Here is a 21,515-nt window from a genome sequence, read left to right on the forward strand (position 1 = left end):
CCACACCAGGGCCTCTGCTTCTTGCTGAGACCACCTACACCACACCATGGCCTGTGCTGCTGGCTGAAGCCACCTTCACCACACCAAGGCCAGTGCTTCTGGCTGAGCCCACTACTCCACACCAGGTCCTGTGCTTCTTGCTGAGGCAACCTAAACCACAACAGGGCCTGTGCTGCTGTTTGAGGCCAACTACACCGCACCAGGGTCTTTTGGAAGGCCATCTTCGCCGTATACAAAGAGTAAAAACCCAACATCGACATTGTAGACCCTTCATTGCAGACAATGGCCTGTGGCTCTGTCCTAGGCCATCTACACCACAGGAGTGCCTTTGCTTCTGGCCGAGGCCATCTTCACCACACCAGGGCCTGTGATTATGGCTGATGCCAACTACACCACACCAGGGCCTGTGCTGCTGGTTGAGGCCAACTACACCACACCAGGGCCTGTGGCTCTGGCTGTGGCCATCTTCACCACACCAGTGCCGTTGCTTCTGGCCGAGGCCATCTTCACCACACCAGGGTCTGTGCTGCTTGTTGAGGCCAACTACACCACACCAGGGCCTGTGGCTCTGGCTGTGGCCATCTTCACCACACCAGGGCCTGTGATTATGGCTGAGGCCAAATACACCACAACAGGGCCTGTGCTGCTGGTTGCGCCCAACTACACCAGACTAGGGCCTGTGGCACTGGCTGAGGCCATCTGCACCACAACAGTGCTCTTCTTCTGGCCGAGGCAACTACACCACACCAGGGCCTGTGCTGCTTGTTGAGCCCAACTACACCACACCAGGGCCTGTGGCACTGGCTGTGGCCATGTACAACACAATAGTGCTATGCTTCTGGCCGAGGCGACTACACCACACCATGGCCTGTGCTTCTTGCTGAGACCACCTACACCACACCATGGCCTGTGCTGCTGGCTGAAGCCACCTTCACCACACCAAGGCCAGTGCTTCTGGCTGAGCCCACTACTCCACACCAGGTCCTGTGCTTCTTGCTGAGGCAAACTAAACCACAACAGGGCCTGTGCTGCTGTTTGAGGCCAACTACACCGCACCAGGGTCTTTTGGAAGGCCATCTTCGCCATATACAAAGAGTAAAAACCCAACATCGACATTGTAGACCCTTCATTGCAGACAATGGCCTGTGGCTCTGTCCTAGGCCATCTACACCACAGGAGTGCCTTTGCTTCTGGCCGAGGCCATCTTCACCACACCAGCGCCTGTGATTGTGGCTGATGCCAACTACACCACACCAGGGCCTGTGCTGCTGGTTGAGGCCAACTACACCACACCAGGTCCTGTGGCTCTGGCTGTGGCCATCTTCACCACACCAGTGCTCTGCTTCTGGCCGAGACGACTACACCACACCAGGCCCTGTGCTGCTGGCTGAGGGCAACTACACCACACCATGGCCTGTGAATATGGCCGAGGCGACTACACCACACCAGGGCTTGTGCTGCTGGTTGAGGCCAACTACACCACACCAGGGCCTGTGATTATTGCTGAGGCGAACTACACCACACCAGGGCCTGAGCTGCTGGTTGAGGCCAACTACACCACACCAGGTCCTGTGCTGCTGGTTGAGGCCAACTACACCACACCAGGCCTGTGCTGCTGGTTGAGGCCATCGTCACCACACCAGTGCCTTTGCTTCTGGCCGAGGCCATCTTCATCACAAAAGGGCCTGTGATTATGGCTAAGGCCAACTTCACCACACCAGGGCACGTGCTGCTGGTTGAGGCCAACTACACCGCACCAGGGCCTTTTGGAATGCCATCTTCGCCGTATACATAGAGTAAAAAACCAACATCGACATTGTAGACCATTCATTGCAGACAATGGCCTGTGGCTCTGTACTAGGCCATCTACACCACAGGAGTGCCTTTGCTCCTGGCCAAGGCCATCTTCACCACACCAGGGCCTGTGATTATGGCTGAGGCCAACTTCACCACACCAGGGCCTGTGCTGCTGGTTGAGGCCAACTACACCACACCAGGGCCTGTGCTGCTTGTTGAGGCCATCTTCACCACACCAGTGCCGTTGCTTCTGGCCGAGGCCATCTTCACCACACCAGGGCCTGTGCTGCTTGTTGAGCCCAACTTCACCACACCAGGGCCTGTGCTGCATGTTGAGGCCAACTACACCACACCAGGGCCTGTGGCTCTGGCTGTGGCCATCTTCACCACACCAGGGCCTGTGATTATGGCTGAGGCCAAATACACCACAACAGGGCCTGTGCTGCTGGCTGAGGCCAACTACACCAGACTAGGGCCTGTGGCACTGGCTGAGGCCATCTGGACCACAACAGTGCTCTTCTTCTGGCCGAGGCAACTACACCACACCAGGGCCTGTGCTGCTTGTTGAGCCCAACTACACCACACCAGGGCCTGTGGCACTGGCTGTGGCCATGTACAACACAATAGTGCTATGCTTCTGGCCGAGGCGACTACACCACACCAGGGCCTCTGCTTCTTGCTGAGACCACCTACACCACACCATGGCCTGTGCTGCTGGCTGAAGCCACCTTCACCACACCAAGGCCAGTGCTTCTGGCTGAGCCCACTACTCCACACCAGGTCCTGTGCTTCTTGCTGAGGCAACCTAAACCACAACAGGGCCTGTGCTGTTGTTTGAGGCCAACTACACCGCACCAGGGTCTTTTGGAAGGCCATCTTCGCCGTATACAAAGAGTAAAAACCCAACATCGACATTGTAGACCCTTCATTGCAGACAATGGCCTGTGGCTCTGTCCTAGGCCATCTACACCACAGGAGTGCCTTTGCTTCTGGCCGAGGCCATCTTCACCACACCAGGGCCTGTGATTATGGCTGATGCCAACTACACCACACCAGGGCCTGTGCTGCTGGTTGAGGCCAACTACACCACACCAGGGCCTGTGGCTCTGGCTGTGGCCATCTTCACCACACCAGTGCCGTTGCTTCTGGCCGAGGCCATCTTCACCACACCAGGGTCTGTGCTGCTTGTTGAGGCCAACTACACCACACCAGGGCCTGTGGCTCTGGCTGTGGCCATCTTCACCACACCAGGGCCTGTGATTATGGCTGAGGCCAAATACACCACAACAGGGCCTGTGCTGCTGGTTGAGGCCAACTACACCAGACTAGGGCCTGTGGCACTGGCTGAGGCCATCTGCACCACAACAGTGCTCTTCTTCTGGCCGAGGCAACTACACCACACCAGGGCCTGTGCTGCTTGTTTAGCCAAACTACACCACACCAGGGCCTGTGGCACTGGCTGTGGCCATGTACAACACAATAGTGCTATGCTTCTGGCCGAGGCGACTACACCACACCAGGGCCTGTGATTATGGCTAAGGCCAACTTCACCACACCAGGGCCTGTGCTGCTGGTTGAGGCCAACTACACCACACCAGGGCCTGTGCTGCTTGTTGAGGCCATCTTCACCACACCAGTGCCGTTGCTTCTGGCCGAGGCCATCTTCACCACACCAGGGCCTGTGCTGCTTGTTGAGCCCAACTTCACCACACCAGGGCCTGTGCTGCATGTTGAGGCCAACTACACCACACCAGGGCCTGTGGCTCTGGCTGTGGCCATCTTCACCACACCAGGGCCTGTTATTATGGCTGAGGCCAAATACACCACAACAGGGCCTGTGCTGCTGGCTGAGGCCAACTACACCACACCAGGGCCTGTGCTGCTTGTTGAGGCCATCTTCACCACACCAGTGCCGTTGCTTCTGGCCGAGGCCATCTTCACCACACCAGGGCCTGTGCTGCTTGTTGAGCCCAACTTCACCACACCAGGGCCTGTGCTGCATGTTGAGGCCAACTACACCACACCAGGGCCTGTGGCTCTGGCTGTGGCCATCTTCACCACACCAGGGCCTGTGATTATGGCTGAGGCCAAATACACCACAACAGGGCCTGTGCTGCTGGCTGAGGCCAACTACACCAGACTAGGGCCTGTGGCACTGGCTGAGGCCATCTGCACCACAACAGTGCTCTTCATCTGGCCGAGGCAACTACACCACACCAGGGCCTGTGCTGCTTGTTGAGCCAAACTACACCACACCAGGGCCTGTGGCTCTGGCTGTGGCCATGTACAACACAATAGTGCTATGCTTCTGGCCGAGGCGACTACACCACACCAGGGCCTCTGCTTCTTGCTGAGACCACCTACACCACACCATGGCCTGTGCTGCTGGCTGAAGCCACCTTCACCACACTAAGGCCAGTGCTTCTGGCTGAGCCCACTACTCCACACCAGGTCCTGTGCTTCTTGCTGAGGCAACCTAAACCACAACAGGGCCTGTGCTGCTGTTTGAGGCCAACTACACCGCACCAGGGTCTTTTGGAAGGCCATCTTCGCCGTATACAAAGAGTAAAAACCCAACATCGACATTGTAGACCCTTCATTGCAGACAATGGCCTGTGGCTCTGTCCTAGGCCATCTACACCACAGGAGTGCCTTTGCTTCTGGCCGAGGCCATCTTCACCACACCAGGGCCTGTGATTATGGCTGATGCCAACTACACCACACCAGGGCCTGTGCTGCTGGTTGAGGCCAACTACACCACACCAGGGCCTGTGGCTCTGGCTGTGGCCATCTTCACCACACCAGTGCCGTTGCTTCTGGCCGAGGCCATCTTCACCACACCAGGGTCTGTGCTGCTTGTTGAGGCCAACTACACCACACCAGGGCCTGTGGCTCTGGCTGTGGCCATCTTCACCACACCAGGGCCTGTGATTATGGCTGAGGCCAAATACACCACAACAGGGCCTGTGCTGCTGGTTGAGGCCAACTACACCAGACTAGGGCCTGTGGCACTGGCTGAGGCCATCTGCACCACAACAGTGCTCTTCTTCTGGCCGAGGCAACTACACCACACCAGGGCCTGTGCTGCTTGTTGAGCCCAACTACACCACACCAGGGCCTGTGGCACTGGCTGTGGCCATGTACAACACAATAGTGCTATGCTTCTGGCCGAGGCGACTACACCACACCAGGGCCTGTGATTATGGCTAAGGCCAACTTCACCACACCAGGGCCTGTGCTGCTGGCTGAAGCCACCTTCACCACACCAAGGCCAGTGCTTCTGGCTGAGCCCACTACTCCACACCAGGTCCTGTGCTTCTTGCTGAGGCAACCTAAACCACAACAGGGCCTGTGCTGCTGTTTGAGGCCAACTACACCGCACCAGGGTCTTTTGGAAGGCCATCTTCGCCATATACAAAGAGTAAAAACCCAACATCGACATTGTAGACCCTTCATTGCAGACAATGGCCTGTGGCTCTGTCCTAGGCCATCTACACCACAGGAGTGCCTTTGCTTCTGGCCGAGGCCATCTTCACCACACCAGGGCCTGTGATTATGGCTGATGCCAACTACACCACACCAGGGCCTGTGCTGCTGGTTGAGGCCAACTACACCACACCAGGGCCTGTGGCTCTGGCTGTGGCCATCTTCACCACACCAGTGCCGTTGCTTCTGGCCGAGGCCATCTTCACCACACCAGGGTCTGTGCTGCTTGTTGAGGCCAACTACACCACACCAGGGCCTGTGGCTCTGGCTGTGGCCATCTTCACCACACCAGGGCCTGTGATTATGGCTGAGGCCAAATACACCACAACAGGGCCTGTGCTGCTGGTTGAGGCCAACTACACCACACCAGGGCCTGTGGCTCTGGCTGTGGCCATCTTCACCACACCAGTGCCGTCGCTTCTGGCCGAGGCCATCTTCACCACACCAGGGTCTGTGCTGCTTGTTGAGGCCAACTACACCACACCAGGGCCTGTGGCTCTGGCTGTGGCCATCTTCACCACACCAGGGCCTGAGCTGCTGGTTAAGGCCAACTACACCACACCAGGGCCTGTGCAGCTGGTTGAGGCCATCTTCACCACACCAGTGCCTTTGCTTCTGGCCGAGGCCATCTTCATCACAAAAGGGCCTGTGATTATGGCTGAGGCCAACTTCACCACACCAGGGCCTGTGCTGCTGGTTGAGGCCAACTACACCACACCAGGGCCTGTGCTGCTTGTTGAGGCCATCTTCACCACACCAGTGCCGTTGCTTCTGGCCGAGGCCATCTTCACCACACCAGGGCCTGTGCTGCTTGTTGAGCCCAAGTTCACCACACCAGGGCCTGTGCTGCATGTTGAGGCCAACTACACCACACCAGGGCCTGTGGCTCTGGCTGTGGCCATCTTCACCACACCAGGGCCTGTTATTATGGCTGAGGCCAAATACACCACAACAGGGCCTGTGCTGCTGGCTGAGGCCAACTACACCACACCAGGGCCTGTGCTGCTTGTTGAGGCCATCTTCACCACACCAGTGCCGTTGCTTCTGGCCGAGGCCATCTTCACCACACCAGGGCCTGTGCTGCTTGTTGAGCCCAACTTCACCACACCAGGGCCTGTGCTGCATGTTGAGGCCAACTACACCACACCAGGGCCTGTGGCTCTGGCTGTGGCCATCTTCACCACACCAGGGCCTGTGATTATGGCTGAGGCCAAATACACCACAACAGGGCCTGTGCTGCTGGCTGAGGCCAACTACACCAGACTAGGGCCTGTGGCACTGGCTGAGGCCATCTGCACCACAACAGTGCTCTTCATCTGGCCGAGGCAACTACACCACACCAGGGCCTGTGCTGCTTGTTGAGCCAAACTACACCACACCAGGGCCTGTGGCACTGGCTGTGGCCATGTACAACACAATAGTGCTATGCTTCTGGCCGAGGCGACTACACCACACCAGGGCCTCTGCTTCTTGCTGAGACCACCTACACCACACCATGGCCTGTGCTGCTGGCTGAAGCCACCTTCACCACACTAAGGCCAGTGCTTCTGGCTGAGCCCACTACTCCACACCAGGTCCTGTGCTTCTTGCTGAGGCAACCTAAACCACAACAGGGCCTGTGCTGCTGTTTGAGGCCAACTACACCGCACCAGGGTCTTTTGGAAGGCCATCTTCGCCGTATACAAAGAGTAAAAACCCAACATCGACATTGTAGACCCTTCATTGCAGACAATGGCCTGTGGCTCTGTCCTAGGCCATCTACACCACAGGAGTGCCTTTGCTTCTGGCCGAGGCCATCTTCACCACACCAGGGCCTGTGATTATGGCTGATGCCAACTACACCACACCAGGGCCTGTGCTGCTGGTTGAGGCCAACTACACCACACCAGGGCCTGTGGCTCTGGCTGTGGCCATCTTCACCACACCAGTGCCGTTGCTTCTGGCCGAGGCCATCTTCACCACACCAGGGTCTGTGCTGCTTGTTGAGGCCAACTACACCACACCAGGGCCTGTGGCTCTGGCTGTGGCCATCTTCACCACACCAGGGCCTGTGATTATGGCTGAGGCCAAATACACCACAACAGGGCCTGTGCTGCTGGTTGAGGCCAACTACACCAGACTAGGGCCTGTGGCACTGGCTGAGGCCATCTGCACCACAACAGTGCTCTTCTTCTGGCCGAGGCAACTACACCACACCAGGGCCTGTGCTGCTTGTTGAGCCCAACTACACCACACCAGGGCCTGTGGCACTGGCTGTGGCCATGTACAACACAATAGTGCTATGCTTCTGGCCGAGGCGACTACACCACACCAGGGCCTGTGATTATGGCTAAGGCCAACTTCACCACACCAGGGCCTGTGCTGCTGGCTGAAGCCACCTTCACCACACCAAGGCCAGTGCTTCTGGCTGAGCCCACTACTCCACACCAGGTCCTGTGCTTCTTGCTGAGGCAACCTAAACCACAACAGGGCCTGTGCTGCTGTTTGAGGCCAACTACACCGCACCAGGGTCTTTTGGAAGGCCATCTTCGCCATATACAAAGAGTAAAAACCCAACATCGACATTGTAGACCCTTCATTGCAGACAATGGCCTGTGGCTCTGTCCTAGGCCATCTACACCACAGGAGTGCCTTTGCTTCTGGCCGAGGCCATCTTCACCACACCAGGGCCTGTGATTATGGCTGATGCCAACTACACCACACCAGGGCCTGTGCTGCTGGTTGAGGCCAACTACACCACACCAGGGCCTGTGGCTCTGGCTGTGGCCATCTTCACCACACCAGTGCCGTTGCTTCTGGCCGAGGCCATCTTCACCACACCAGGGTCTGTGCTGCTTGTTAAGGCCAACTACACCACACCAGGGCCTGTGGCTCTGGCTGTGGCCATCTTCACCACACCAGGGCCTGTGATTATGGCTGAGGCCAAATACACCACAACAGGGCCTGTACTGCTGGTTGAGGCCAACTACACCAGACTAGGGCCTGTGGCACTGGCTGTGGCCATCTGCACCACAACAGTGCTCTTCTTCTGGCCGAGGCAACTACACCACACCAGGGCCTGTGCTGCTTGTTGAGCCCAACTACACCACACCAGGGCCTGTGGCACTGGCTGTGGCCATGTACAACACAATAGTGCTATGCTTCTGGCCGAGGCGACTACACCACACCAGGGCCTCTGCTTCTTGCTGAGACCACCTACACCACACCATGGCCTGTGCTGCTGGCTGAAGCCACCTACACCACACCAAGGCCAGTGCTTCTGGCTGAGCCCACTACTCCACACCAGGTCCTGTGCTTCTTGCTGAGGCAACCTAAACCACAACAGGGCCTGTGCTGCTGTTTGAGGCCAACTACACCGCACCAGGGTCTTTTGGAAGGCCATCTTCGCCGTATACAAAGAGTAAAAAACCCAACATCGACATTGTAGACCCTTCATTGCAGACAATGGCCTGTGGCTCTGTCCTAGGCCATCTACACCACAGGAGTGCCTTTGCTTCTGGCCGAGGCCATCTTCACCACACCAGGGCCTGTGATTATGGCTGATGCCAACTACACCACACCAGGGCCTGTGCTGCTGGTTGAGGCCAACTACACCACACCAGGGCCTGTGGCTCTGGCTGTGGCCATCTTCACCACACCAGTGCCTGTGCAGCTGGTTGAGGCCATCTTCACCACACCAGTGCCTTTGCTTCTGGCCGAGGCCATCTTCATCACAAAAGGGCCTGTGATTATGGCTGAGGCCAACTTCACCACACCAGGGCCTGTGCTGCTGGTTGAGGCCAACTACACCACACCAGGGCCTGTGCTGCTTGTTGAGGCCATCTTCACCACACCAGTGCCGTTGCTTCTGGCCGAGGCCATCTTCACCACACCAGGGCCTGTGCTGCTTGTTGAGCCCAACTTCACCACACCAGGGCCTGTGCTGCATGTTGAGGCCAACTACACCACACCAGGGCCTGTGGCTCTGGCTGTGGCCATCTTCACCACACCATGGCCTGAGATTATGGCTGAGGCCAAATACACCACAACAGGGACTGTGCTGCTGGCTGAGGCCAACTACACCAGACTAGGGCCTGTGGCACTGGCTGAGGCCATCTGCACCACAACAGTGCTCTTCTTCTGGCCGAGGCAACTACACCACACCAGGGCCTGTGCTGCTTGTTGAGCCCAACTACACCACACCAGGGCCTGTGGCACTGGCTGTGGCCATGTACAACACAATAGTGCTATGCTTCTGGCCGAGGCGACTACACCACACCAGGGCCTCTGCTTCTTGCTGAGACCACCTACACCACACCATGGCCTGTGCTGCTGGCTGAAGCCACCTTCACCACACCAAGGCCAGTGTTTCTGGCTGAGCCCACTACTCCACACCAGGTCCTGTGCTTCTTGCTGAGGCAACCTAAACCACAACAGGGCCTGTGCTGCTGTTTGAGGCCAACTACACCGCACCAGGGTCTTTTGGAAGGCCATCTTCGCCGTATACAAAGAGTAAAAACCCAACATCGACATTGTAGACCCTTCATTGCAGACAATGGCCTGTGGCTCTGTCCTAGGCCATCTACACCACAGGAGTGCCTTTGCTTCTGGCCGAGGCCATCTTCACCACACCAGGGCCTGTGATTATGGCTGATGCCAACTACACCACACCAGGGCCTGTGCTGCTGGTTGAGGCCAACTACACCACACCAGGGCCTGTGGCTCTGGCTGTGGCCATCTTCACCACACCAGTGCCGTTGCTTCTGGCCGAGGCCATCTTCACCACACCAGGGTCTGTGCTGCTTGTTGAGGCCAACTACACCACACCAGGGCCTGTGGCTCTGGCTGTGGCCATCTTCACCACACCAGGGCCTGTGATTATGGCTGAGGCCAAATACACCACAACAGGGCCTGTGCTGCTGGTTGCGCCCAACTACACCAGACTAGGGCCTGTGGCACTGGCTGAGGCCATCTGCACCACAACAGTGCTCTTCTTCTGGCCGAGGCAACTACACCACACCAGGGCCTGTGCTGCTTGTTGAGCCCAACTACACCACACCAGGGCCTGTGGCACTGGCTGTGGCCATGTACAACACAATAGTGCTATGCTTCTGGCCGAGGCGACTACACCACACCATGGCCTGTGCTTCTTGCTGAGACCACCTACACCACACCATGGCCTGTGCTGCTGGCTGAAGCCACCTTCACCACACCAAGGCCAGTGCTTCTGGCTGAGCCCACTACTCCACACCAGGTCCTGTGCTTCTTGCTGAGGCAAACTAAACCACAACAGGGCCTGTGCTGCTGTTTGAGGCCAACTACACCGCACCAGGGTCTTTTGGAAGGCCATCTTCGCCGTATACAAAGAGTAAAAACCCAACATCGACATTGTAGACCCTTCATTGCAGACAATGGCCTGTGGCTCTGTCCTAGGCCATCTACACCACAGGAGTGCCTTTGCTTCTGGCCGAGGCCATCTTCACCACACCAGCGCCTGTGATTATGGCTGATGCCAACTACACCACACCAGGGCCTGTGCTGCTGGTTGAGGCCAACTACACCACACCAGGTCCTGTGGCTCTGGCTGTGGCCATCTTCACCACACCAGTGCTCTGCTTCTGGCCGAGACGACTACACCACACCAGGCCCTGTGCTGCTGGCTGAGGGCAACTACACCACACCATGGCCTGTGAATATAGCCGAGGCGACTACACCACACCAGGGCCTGTGCTGCTGGTTGAGGCCAACTACACCACACCAGGGCCTGTGATTATTGCTGAGGCGAACTACACCACACCAGGGCCTGAGCTGCTGGTTGAGGCCAACTACACCACACCAGGTCCTGTGCTGCTGGTTGAGGCCAACTACACCACACCAGGCCTGTGCTGCTGGTTGAGGCCATCGTCACCACACCAGTGCCTTTGCTTCTGGCCGAGGCCATCTTCATCACAAAAGGGCCTGTGATTATGGCTAAGCCCAACTTCACCACACCAGGGCACGTGCTGCTGGTTGAGGCCAACTACACCGCACCAGGGCCTTTTGGAATGCCATCTTCGCCGTATACATAGAGTAAAAAACCAACATCGACATTGTAGACCATTCATTGCAGACAATGGCCTGTGGCTCTGTACTAGGCCATCTACACCACAGGAGTGCCTTTGCTCCTGGCCAAGGCCATCTTCACCACACCAGGGCCTGTGATTATGGCTGATGCCAACTTCACCACACCAGGGCCTGTGCTGCTGGTTGAGCCCAACTACACCACACCAGGGCCTGTGCTGCTTGTTGAGGCCATCTTCACCACACCAGTGCCGTTGCTTCTGGCCGAGGCCATCTTCACCACACCAGGGCCTGTGCAGCTTGTTGAGCCCAACTTCACCACACCAGGGCCTGTGGCTCTGGCTGTGGCCATCTTCACCACACCAGTGCCGTTGCTTCTGGCCGAGGCCATCTTCACCACACCAGGGTCTGTGCTGCTTGTTGAGGCCAACTACACCACACCAGGGCCTGTGGCTCTGGCTGTGGCCATCTTCACCACACCAGGGCCTGTGATTATGGCTGAGGCCAAATACACCACAACAGGGCCTGTACTGCTGGTTGAGGCCAACTACACCAGACTAGGGTCTGTGGCACTGGCTGTGGCCATCTGCACCACAACAGTGCTCTTCTTCTGGCCGAGGCAACTACACCACACCAGGGCCTGTGCTGCTTGTTGAGCCCAACTACACCACACCAGGGCCTGTGGCACTGGCTGTGGCCATGTACAACACAATAGTGCTATGCTTCTGGCCGAGGCGACTACACCACACCAGGGCCTCTGCTTCTTGCTGAGACCACCTACACCACACCATGGCCTGTGCTGCTGGCTGAAGCCACCTTCACCACACCAAGGCCAGTGCTTCTGGCTGAGCCCACTACTCCACACCAGGTCCTGTGCTTCTTGCTGAGGCAACCTAAACCACAACAGGGCCTGTGCTGCTGTTTGAGGCCAACTACACCGCACCAGGGTCTTTTGGAAGGCCATCTTCGCCGTATACAAAGAGTAAAAAACCCAACATCGACATTGTAGACCCTTCATTGCAGACAATGGCCTGTGGCTCTGTCCTAGGCCATCTACACCACAGGAGTGCCTTTGCTTCTGGCCGAGGCCATCTTCACCACACCAGGGCCTGTGATTATGGCTGATGCCAACTACACCACACCAGGGCCTGTGCTGCTGGTTGAGGCCAACTACACCACACCAGGGCCTGTGGCTCTGGCTGTGGCCATCTTCACCACACCAGTGCCGTTGCTTCTGGCCGAGGCCATCTTCACCACACCAGGGTCTGTGCTGCTTGTTGAGGCCAACTACACCACACCAGGGCCTGTGGCTCTGGCTGTGGCCATCTTCACCACACCAGGGCCTGTGATTATGGCTGAGGCCAAATACACCACAACAGGGCCTGTGCTGCTGGTTGAGGCCAACTACACCACACCAGGGCCTGTGGCTCTGGCTGTGGCCATCTTCACCACACCAGTGCCGTCGCTTCTGGCCGAGGCCATCTTCACCACACCAGGGTCTGTGCTGCTTGTTGAGGCCAACTACACCACACCAGGGCCTGTGGCTCTGGCTGTGGCCATCTTCACCACACCAGGGCCTGAGCTGCTGGTTAAGGCCAACTACACCACACCAGGGCCTGTGCTGCTGGTTGAGGCCATCTTCACCACACCAGTGCCTTTGCTTCTGGCCGAGGCCATCTTCATCACAAAAGGGCCTGTGATTATGGCTGAGGCCAACTTCACCACACCAGGGCCTGTGCTGCTGGTTGAGGCCAACTACACCACACCAGGGCCTGTGCTGCTTGTTGAGGCCATCTTCACCACACCAGTGCCGTTGCTTCTGGCCGAGGCCATCTTCACCACACCAGGGCCTGTGCTGCTTGTTGAGCCCAACTTCACCACACCAGGGCCTGTGCTGCATGTTGAGGCCAACTACACCACACCAGGGCCTGTGGCTCTGGCTGTGGCCATCTTCACCACACCATGGCCTGTGATTATGGCTGAGGCCAAATACACCACAACAGGGCCTGTGCTGCTGGCTGAGGCCAACTACACCACACCAGGGCCTGTGGCTCTGGCTGTTGCCATCTTCACCACACCAGTGCCGTTGCTTCTGGCCGAGGCCATCTTCACCACACCAGGGTCTGTGCTGCTTGTTGAGGCCAACTACACCACACCAGGGCCTGTGGCTCTGGCTGTGGCCATCTTCACCACACCAGGGCCTGTGATTATGGCTGAGGCCAAATACACCACAACAGGGCCTGTACTGCTGGTTGAGGCCAACTACACCAGACTAGGGCCTGTGGAACTGGCTGTGGCCATCTGCACCACAACAGTGCTCTTCTTCTGGCCGAGGCAACTACACCACACCAGGGCCTGTGCTGCTTGTTGAGCCCAACTACACCACACCAGGGCCTGTGGCACTGGCTGTGGCCATGTACAACACAATAGTGCTATGCTTCTGGCCGAGGCGACTACACCACACCAGGGCCTCTGCTTCTTGCTGAGACCACCTACACCACACCATGGCCTGTGCTGCTGGCTGAAGCCACCTTCACCACACCAAGGCCAGTGCTTCTGGCTGAGCCCACTACTCCACACCAGGTCCTGTGCTTCTTGCTGAGGCAACCTAAACCACAACAGGGCCTGTGCTGCTGTTTGAGGCCAACTACACCGCACCAGGGTCTTTTGGAAGGCCATCTTCGCCGTATACAAAGAGTAAAAAACCCAACATCGACATTGTAGACCCTTCATTGCAGACAATGGCCTGTGGCTCTGTCCTAGGCCATCTACACCACAGGAGTGCCTTTGCTTCTGGCCGAGGCCATCTTCACCACACCAGGGCCTGTGATTATGGCTGATGCCAACTACACCACACCAGGGCCTGTGCTGCTGGTTGAGGCCAACTACACCACACCAGGGCCTGTGGCTCTGGCTGTGGCCATCTTCACCACACCAGTGCCGTTGCTTCTGGCCGAGGCCATCTTCACCACACCAGGGTCTGTGCTGCTTGTTGAGGCCAACTACACCACACCAGGGCCTGTGGCTCTGGCTGTGGCCATCTTCACCACACCAGGGCCTGAGCTGCTGGTTAAGGCCAACTACACCACACCAGGGCCTGTGCTGCTGGTTGAGGCCATCTTCACCACACCAGTGCCTTTGCTTCTGGCCGAGGCCATCTTCAGCACAAAAGGGCCTGTGATTATGGCTGAGGCCAACTTCACCACACCAGGGCCTGTGCTGCTGGTTGAGGCCAACTACACCACACCAGGGCCTGTGCTGCTTGTTGAGGCCATCTTCACCACACCAGTGCCGTTGCTTCTGGCCGAGGCCATCTTCACCACACCAGGGCCTGTGCTGCTTGTTGAGCCCAACTTCACCACACCAGGGCCTGTGCTGCATGTTGAGGCCAACTACACCACACCAGGGCCTGTGGCTCTGGCTGTGGCCATCTTCACCACACCATGGCCTGTGATTATGGCTGAGGCCAAACTACACCACAACAGGGCCTGTGCTGCTGGCTGAGGCCAACTACACCACACCAGGGCCTGTGGCTCTGGCTGTTGCCATCTTCACCACACCAGTGCCGTTGCTTCTGGCCGAGGCCATCTTCACCACACCAGGGTCTGTGCTGCTTGTTGAGGCCAACTACACCACACCAGGGCCTGTGGCTCTGGCTGTGGCCATCTTCACCACACCAGGGCCTGTGATTATGGCTGAGGCCAAATACACCACAACAGGGCCTGTACTGCTGGTTGAGGCCAACTACACCACACCAGGGCCTGTGGCACTGGCTGTGGCCATCTGCACCACAACAGTGCTCTTCTTCTGGCCGAGGCAACTACACCACACCAGGGCCTGTGCTGCTTGTTGAGCCCAACTACACCACACCAGGGCCTGTGGCACTGGCTGTGGCCATGTACAACACAATAGTGCTATGCTTCTGGCCGAGGCGACTACACCACACCAGGGCCTCTGCTTCTTGCTGAGACCACCTACACCACACCATGGCCTGTGCTGCTGGCTGAAGCCACCTTCACCACACCAAGGCCAGTGCTTCTGGCTGAGCCCACTACTCCACACCAGGTCCTGTGCTTCTTGCTGAGGCAACCTAAACCTCAACAGGGCCTGTGCTGCTGTTTGAGGCCAACTACACCGCACCAGGGTCTTTTGGAAGGCCATCTTCGCCGTATACAAAGAGTAAAAAACCCAACATCGACATTGTAGACCCTTCATTGCAGACAATGGCCTGTGGCTCTGTCCTAGGCCATCTACACCACAGGAGTGCCTTTGCTTCTGGCCGAGGCCATCTTCACCACACCAGGGCCTGTGATTATGGCTGATGCCAACTACACCACACCAGGGCCTGTGCTGCTGGTTGAGGCCAACTACACCACACCAGGGCCTGTGGCTCTGGCTGTGGCCATCTTCACCACACCAGTGCCGTTGCTTCTGGCCGAGGCCATCTTCACCACACCAGGGTCTGTGCTGCTTGTTGAGGCCAACTACACCACACCAGGGCCTGTGGCTCTGGCTGTGGCCATCTTCACCACACCAGGGCCTGTGATTATGGCTGAGGCCAAATACACCACAACAGGGCCTGTGCTGCTGGTTGAGGCCAACTACACCACACCAGGGCCTGTGGCTCTGGCTGTGGCCATCTTCACCACACCAGTGCCGTCGCTTCTGGCCGAGGCCATCTTCACCACACCAGGGTCTGTGCTGCTTGTTGAGGCCAACTACACCACACCAGGGCCTGTGGCTCTGGCTGTGGCCATCTTCACCACACCAGGGCCTGAGCTGCTGTTTAAGGCCAACTACACCACACCAGGGCCTGTGCTGCTGGTTGAGGCCATCTTCACCACACCAGTGCCTTTGCTTCTGGCCGAGGCCATCTTCATCACAAAAGGGCCTGTGATTATGGCTGAGGCCAACTTCACCACACCAGGGCCTGTGCTGCTGGTTGAGGCCAACTACACCACACCAGGGCCTGTGCTGCTTGTTGAGGCCATCTTCACCACACCAGTGCCGTTGCTTCTGGCCGAGGCCATCTTCACCACACCAGGGCCTGTGCTGCTTGTTGAGCCCAACTTCACCACACCAGGGCCTGTGCTGCATGTTGAGGCCAACTACACCACACCAGGGCCTGTGGCTCTGGCTGTGGCCATCTTCACCACACCATGGCCTGTGATTATGGCTGAGGCCAAATACACCACAACAGGGCCTGTGCTGCTGGCTGAGGCCAACTACACCAGACTAGGGCCTGTGGCACTGGCTGAGGCCATCTGCACCACAACAGTGCTCTTCTTCTGGCCGAGGCAACTACACCACACCAGGGCCTGTGCTGCTTGTTGAGCCCAACTACACCACACCAGGGCCTGTGGCACTGGCTGTGGCCATGTACAACACAATAGTGCTATGCTTCTGGCCGAGGCGACTACACCACACCAGGGCCTCTGCTTCTTGCTGAGACCACCTACACCACACCATGGCCTGTGCTGCTGGCTGAAGCCACCTTCACCACACCAAGGCCAGTGTTTCTGGCTGAGCCCACTACTCCACACCAGGTCCTGTGCTTCTTGCTGAGGCAACCGAAACCACAACAGGGCCTGTGCTGCTGTTTGAGGCCAACTACACCGCACCAGGGTCTTTTGGAAGGCCATCTTCGCCGTATACAAAGAGTAAAAACCCAACATCGACATTGTAGACCCTTCATTGCAGACAATGGCCTGTGGCTCTGTCCTAGGCCATCTACACCACAGGAGTGCCTTTGCTTCTGGCCGAGGCCATCTTCACCACACCAGGGCCTGTGATTATGGCTGATGCCAACTACACCACACCAGGGCCTGTGCTGCTGGTTGAGGCCAACTACACCACACCAGGGCCTGTGGCTCTGGCTGTGGCCATCTTCACCACACCAGTGCCGTTGCTTCTGGCCGAGGCCATCTTCACCACACCAGGGTCTGTGCTGCTTGTTGAGGCCAACTACACCACACCAGGGCCTGTGGCTCTGGCTGTGGCCATCTTCACCACACCAGGGCCTGTGATTATGGCTGAGGCCAAATACACCACAACAGGGCCTGTGCTGCTGGTTGCGCCCAACTACACCAGACTAGGGCCTGTGGCACTGGCTGAGGCCATCTGCACCACAACAGTGCTCTTCTTCTGGCCGAGGCAACTACACCACACCAGGGCCTGTGCTGCTTGTTGAGCCCAACTACACCACACCAGGGCCTGTGGCACTGGCTGTGGCCATGTACAACACAATAGTGCTATGCTTCTGGCCGAGGCGACTACACCACACCATGGCCTGTGCTTCTTGCTGAGACCACATACACCACACCGTGGCCTGTGCTGCTGGCTGAAGCCACCTTCACCACACCAAAGCCAGTGCTTCTGGCTGAGCCCACTACTCCACACCAGGTCCTGTGCTTCTTGCTGAGGCAAACTAAACCACAACAGGGCCTGTGCTGCTGTTTGAGGCCAACTACACCGCACCAGGGTCTTTTGGAAGGCCATCTTCGCCGTATACAAAGAGTAAAAACCCAACATCGACATTGTAGACCCTTCATTGCAGACAATGGCCTGTGGCTCTGTCCTAGGCCATCTACACCACAGGAGTGCCTTTGCTTCTGGCCGAGGCCATCTTCACCACACCAGCGCCTGTGATTATGGCTGATGCCAACTACACCACACCAGGGCCTGTGCTGCTGGTTGAGGCCAACTACACCACACCAGGTCCTGTGGCTCTGGCTGTGGCCATCTTCACCACACCAGTGCTCTGCTTCTGGCCGAGACGACTACACCACACCAGGCCCTGTGCTGCTGGCTGAGGGCAACTACACCACACCATGGCCTGTGAATATGGCCGAGGCGACTACACCACACCAGGGCCTGTGCTGCTGGTTGAGGCCAACTACACCACACCAGGGCCTGTGATTATTGCTGAGGCGAACTACACCACACCAGGGCCTGAGCTGCTGGCCGAGGCCAACTACACCACACCAGGTCCTGTGCTGCTGGTTGAGGCCAACTACACCACACCAGGCCTGTGCTGCTGGTTGAGGCCATCGTCACCACACCAGTGCCTTTGCTTCTGGCCGAGGCCATCTTCATCACAAATGGGCCTGTGATTATGGCTAAGCCCAACATCACCACACCAGGGCACGTGCTGCTGGTTGAGGCCAACTACACCGCACCAGGGCCTTTTGGAATGCCATCTTCGCCGTATACATAGAGTAAAAAACCAACATCGACATTGTAGACCATTCATTGCAGACAATGGCCTGTGGCTCTGTACTAGGCCATCTACACCACAGGAGTGCCTTTGCTCCTGGCCAAGGCCATCTTCACCACACCAGGGCCTGTGATTATGGCTGAGGCCAACTTCACCACACCAGGGCCTGTGCTGCTGGTTGAGGCCAACTACACCACACCAGGGCCTGTGCTGCTTGTTGAGGCCATCTTCACCACACCAGTGCCGTTGCTTCTGGCCGAGGCCATCTTCACCACACCAGGGCCTGTGCTGCTTGTTGAGCCCAACTTCACCACACCAGGGCCTGTGGCTCTGGCTGTGGCCATCTTCACCACACCAGTGCCGTTGCTTCTGGCCGAGGCCATCTTCACCACACCAGGGTCTGTGCTGCTTGTTGAGGCCAACTACACCACACCAGGGCCTGTGGCTCTGGCTGTGGCCATCTTCACCACACCAGGGCCTGTGATTATGGCTGAGGCCAAATACACCACAACAGGGCCTGTACTGCTGGTTGAGGCCAACTACACCAGACTAGGGCCTGTGGCACTGGCTGTGGCCATCTGCACCACAACAGTGCTCTTCTTCTGGCCGAGGCAACTACACCACACCAGGGCCTGTGCTGCTTGTTGAGCCCAACTACACCACACCAGGGCCTGTGGCACTGGCTGTGGCCATGTACAACACAATAGTGCTATGCTTCTGGCCGAGGCGACTACACCACACCAGGGCCTGTGCTGCTGGTTGAGGCCAACTACACCACACCAGGGCCTGTGGCTCTGGCTGTGGCCATCTTCACCACACCAGGGCCTGAGCTGCTGGTTAAGGCCAACTACACCACACCAGGGCCTGTGCTGCTGGTTGAGGCCATCTTCACCACACCAGTGCCTTTGCTTCTGGCCGAGGCCATCTTCATCACAAAAGGGCCTGTGATTATGGCTGAGGCCAACTTCACCACACCAGGGCCTGTGCTGCTGGTTGAGGCCAACTACACCACACCAGGGCCTGTGCTGCTTGTTGAGGCCATCTTCACCACACCAGTGCCGTTGCTTCTGGCCGAGGCCATCTTCACCACACCAGGGCCTGTGCTGCTTGTTGAGCCCAACTTCACCACACCAGGGCCTGTGCTGCATGTTGAGGCCAACTACACCACACCAGGGCCTGTGGCTCTGGCTGTGGCCATCTTCACCACACCAGGGCCTGTGATTATGGCTGAGGCCAAATACACCACAACAGGGCCTGTGCTGCTGGCTGAGGCCAACTACACCAGACTAGGGCCTGTGGCACTGGCTGAGGCCATCTGCACCACAACAGTGCTCTTCTTCTGGCCGAGGCAACTACACCACACCAGGGCCTGTGCTGCTTGTTGAGCCCAACTACACCACACCAGGGCCTGTGGCACTGGCTGTGGCCATGTACAACACAATAGTGCTATGCTTCTGGCCGAGGCGACTACACCACACCAGGGCCTCTGCTTCTTGCTGAGACCACCTACACCACACCATGGCCTGTGCTGCTGGCTGAAGCCACCTTCACCACACCAAGGCCAGTGCTTCTGGCTGAGCCCACTACTCCACACCAGGTCCTGTGCTTCTTGCTGAGGCAACCTAAACCACAACAGGGCCTGTGCTGCTGTTTGAGGCCAACTACACCGCACCAGGGTCTTTTGGAAGGCCATCTTCGCCGTATACAAAGAGTAAAAACCCAACATCGACATTGTAGACCCTTCATTGCAGACAATGGCCTGTGGCTCTGTCCTAGGCCATCTACACCACAGGAGTGCCTTTGCTTCTGGCCGAGGCCATCTTCACCACACCAGGGCCTGTGATTATGGCTGATGCCAACTACACCACACCAGGGCCTGTGCTGCTGGTTGAGGCCAACTACACCACACCAGGGCCTGTGGCTCTGGCTGTGGCCATCTTCACCACACCAGTGCCGTTGCTTCTGGCCGAGGCCATCTTCACCACACCAGGGTCTGTGCTGCTTGTTGAGGCCAACTACACCACACCAGGGCCTGTGGCTCTGGCTGTGGCCATCTTCACCACACCAGTGCTCTGCTTCTGGCCGAGACGACTACACCACACCAGGCCCTGTGCTGCTGGCTGAGGGCAACTACACCACACCATGGCCTGTGAATATGGCCGAGGCGACTACACCACACCAGGGCCTGTGCTGCTGGTTGAGGCCAACTACACCACACCAGGGCCTGTGATTATTGCTGAGGCGAACTACACCACACCAGGGCCTGAGCTGCTGGTTGAGGCCAACTACACCACACCAGGTCCTGTGCTGCTGGTTGAGGCCAACTACACCACACCAGGCCTGTGCTGCTGGTTGAGGCCATCGTCACCACACCAGTGCCTTTGCTTCTGGCCGAGGCCATCTTCATCACAAAAGGGCCTGTGATTATGGCTAAGCCCAACTTCACCACACCAGGGCACGTGCTGCTGGTTGAGGCCAACTACACCGCACCAGGGCCTTTTGGAATGCCATCTTCGCCGTATACATAGAGTAAAAAACCAACATCGACATTGTAGACCATTCATTGCAGACAATGGCCTGTGGCTCTGTACTAGGCCATCTACACCACAGGAGTGCCTTTGCTCCTGGCCAAGGCCATCTTCACCACACCAGGGCCTGTGATTATGGCTGAGGCCAACTTCACCACACCAGGGCCTGTGCTGCTGGTTGAGGCCAACTACACCACACCAGGGCCTGTGCTGCTTGTTGAGGCCATCTTCACCACACCAGTGCCGTTGCTTCTGGCCGAGGCCATCTTCACCACACCAGGGCCTGTGCTGCTTGTTGAGCCCAACTTCACCACACCAGGGCCTGTGCTGCATGTTGAGGCCAACTACACCACACCAGGGCCTGTGGCTCTGGCTGTGGCCATCTTCACCACACCAGTTCCTGTGATTATGGCTGAGGCCAAATACACCACAACAGGGCCTGTGCTGCT

Source organism: Pelmatolapia mariae, linkage group LG7 (assembly GCF_036321145.2).
Source record: "Pelmatolapia mariae isolate MD_Pm_ZW linkage group LG7, Pm_UMD_F_2, whole genome shotgun sequence".
Classification (NCBI taxonomy): domain Eukaryota; kingdom Metazoa; phylum Chordata; class Actinopteri; order Cichliformes; family Cichlidae; genus Pelmatolapia; species Pelmatolapia mariae.